General features: G+C 38.8%; 1 non-coding gene across 1 annotated transcript; it reads right to left on the reverse strand.

Moving 5' to 3' along the window:
• Positions 1 to 2780: 2780 nt before the first annotated feature.
• LOC112753641 (small nucleolar RNA R71) lies at positions 2781 to 2884 on the reverse strand. The gene has a single exon (XR_003178016.1). It is a non-coding gene; the product is annotated as a small nucleolar RNA R71 (small nucleolar RNA).
• Positions 2885 to 3129: the final 245 nt, after the last annotated feature.

The following is a 3129-nucleotide window of genomic DNA, read 5'->3' on the forward strand; positions in this document are numbered from 1 at the left end:
TTAACCTAAGTCCTCTGTACGATGTTGTTGTTATGTGGCCACTCGATGAAGTACTTGAGAGACGCTCTTAGATGACATATGATCGTGCAGAGGATTAGTAGACGACCTTCCACCATTTGATGACGATCCACCTGACTTGAGTTTTGAAGACCTAGAACGTACTTTCCCTCGCTTTAGTAGTTTAGAGGGACTAGGTGAGTATAGAGTCTAGGCTAGCGTGGGCGCCAGCTTAGGGACTTCTTGAACAGGTCAGGGCCTAGGATGTTGTATGTATATATGTATATATATGTATATAGTTATTATTTAACTATATCTAGGGGTGTTCTAACTAACAATCTATATTCTAATAAAGGCTGAATCACCGAATGTTGTCAACTACTTGTGATGTATTTATGTGTGGTTGTTTATAACTATTTTATCTGTTATTATTTGTGAATTGATTATAAATGATTCTGTCTATTAATCCAAACGTTTTCAAAAAAAAATACACCTCGCAAATTAACTACGCTTTTTGCAACGAATCAGGCTCATATGATAAATAATAGATAATAATTAGGAAGACAAATTGGCAGCGCTCAGTTTTCGGTATGATCTAAACATATTGAAAATTGGGTCGTTACAGTCTACATGATGTTCAACGTAGTTATTGGACGACAGCCGAAGTATAATCTCTTGGGTCTCTAATCCACGGACCGAGTCCATGAGATTAGAACCTTCGTGGTAGAGGCTAGAACCAAATGGCAGCATTCCTGAGCTAAATGTTAACACCCCTAACGCCCTGAGCTAAAGTCTCTGCCCACTTAGCACTTTCTCTCTACAAGTAAAGCCAAGCCCAAATGAAGAAAAGAAATGCTTCAAACTCAACATCCAAAGGCCCAAGACTTGAAGAGCAAACTAGAAGCTGAGAAGAGTAGTATATATAGGAGTAGCTTTGAATTGTTAAAGGAGTTCTGGAGGCTGGAAAAAAGAGAACTACTCTCTTTATTTTACTTTCTCTGCATTTTCTAGTTTTATGATGTATTCTCCATCTTTGTTTTCATTTTCAAGAGCTATGAACAACTAAACCCCTTTCATTGGGTTAGGGAGCTCTGTTGTAATTTGATGGATCAATACTAATTTTCATTATTCTTCTTCTATCTTTTCTCTTGATTTTACTTGAAAGCTTTCGATCTTCATCCCATTGAGTAGTTATCTTGGAAAAGAAGCTATTCAAACTTGGATCTCTTTTGAACCTTGAAAGAGGAATGAAGAGATCAAGCTAGAAATGCTTTCTCATGTTGGACCAAATTGGGTTTGGATGGGTATGTGACTATAACCCTCTCAATACTTGATTTGGGAAATGCATGTGGTATAATCAGTGACCATACTTCATCTCTTCTCATGAGTAATTGACCAAGGAATTGGCTATTGATCAAGACTTGAGAGATTGAATTGTAAGAAATTGTAATTCAATCAATTAAGATTGCCAAGGAGATCAATGAGTGCATTAATTGAGGAAGAGATGAAAATGAACTTGATCCGGAGAATTGCAACATCTCCTAAGCCCAATGAACTCCCCATCTCTGATCTTACCCATTCTCTTTAATTTCTGCCATTTACTTTTATGAGCAAATCCCCCATTCCCATTTACAATTCTGCAATTTATTTTCAGTCATTTACTTCCAGTCCTTTAATTCTAGCATTTACTTTTCTGTTATTTACATTCCCGCCATTTTATTTTCTGCAACTCTCAACCCAAATTCTGGATTCGCTCAACTAGAACATTCTTCTAATTAAAGTTGCTTGATCAATCAATCCCTGTGGGATTCGACCTCACTCTATTGTGAGTTTTTACTTGACGACAAATTTGGTACACTTACCGAAGGGAGATTTGTTGAGAGACAAGTTTTCCGTGCATCAAGTTTATGGCGCCGTTGCCGGGGATTGATTGTGCATCAACAATGATTAAATTGGAAGATCACTAGATTGAGCATTTTTATTTTGTGAATTTCATTTTCTGTTTGAGTGATTTACTTTTTGTTTTAGTTAAACTTCTTCCCTTCCCCCTCTACTCTTTTGTTTTTTCTTTGTTATTTTCAATTCTGTTTGCTAACCCACTAACTGTTTGATATATTGCATCACCCACAACTAACAGTAATTTTGACATAAATACTTTCTGCACCTATCTTTTCTTGCTTGCACTTGATGGTTGTATGACAGGGAGAAGAAGCGGGGCTTCAACTTCCTTCGATTCTGAACCTGAGAGGACCTTCCTTAGATTAAGGAGGGAGGCAAGAGGAAAGAAAGTGGTTGGTGCTGAGGAAGAAGAGGAATTCTTTGAAACAAACATGGAAGACAACATGGAAAATCATCATGAAGAAGAAGATCACAACCATGGGGGAGGAGGTAGAGCAAATCATGCTGGGGAGGATAGAAGAGTTTTGGGCTCTTACATCAATCCAAACCCAGGCAATTGTGGAAGTAGCATCCAAAAGCCAACAATCCATGCCAACAACTTTGAACTTAAACCACAACTCATCACCCTTGTTCAGAACAACTGTTCGTTTGGAGGAGGTGTTCAAGAAGACCCCAATCAACATTTAACCACCTTCCTAAGAATATGTGACACAGTGAAGTCTAATGGTGTTCACCCTAACGCCTATAGACTGCTCCTATTTCCATTCTCACTTAGGGACAAAGCAGCCAAGTGGCTGGAATCTTTTCCAAGGGAAAGCTTGACAACTTGGGAAGACGTTGTGAACAAATTCTTAGCAAGATTTTACGCTCCTCAACGAATCAATAGGCTGAGAACTGAGGTCCAAACTTTCAGGCAACAAGATGGTGAGACTCTATATGAAGCATGGGAGAGGTTCAAAGACTTAACAAGGAGGTGTCCACCTGACATGTTCAACGAATGGGTGCAGCTGCACATTTTCTATGAAGGACTCTCTTATGAGTCAAAGAAGGCCATAGACCATTCATCCAGAGGATCTTTGAACAAGAAGAAGACTATTGAGGAAGCCATAGATGTTATTGAAACAGTAGCAGAGAACGACTACTTCTATGCTTCCGAAAGAGGGAACACAAGAGGAGTAATGGAGCTAAACAATGTAGATGCTCTGTTGGCCCAAAACAAGCTCATTACCCAGC

The sequence above is a fragment of the Arachis hypogaea genome, chromosome 15, assembly GCF_003086295.3.
Source record: "Arachis hypogaea cultivar Tifrunner chromosome 15, arahy.Tifrunner.gnm2.J5K5, whole genome shotgun sequence".
NCBI classification, from domain to species: Eukaryota; Viridiplantae; Streptophyta; class Magnoliopsida; order Fabales; family Fabaceae; genus Arachis; species Arachis hypogaea.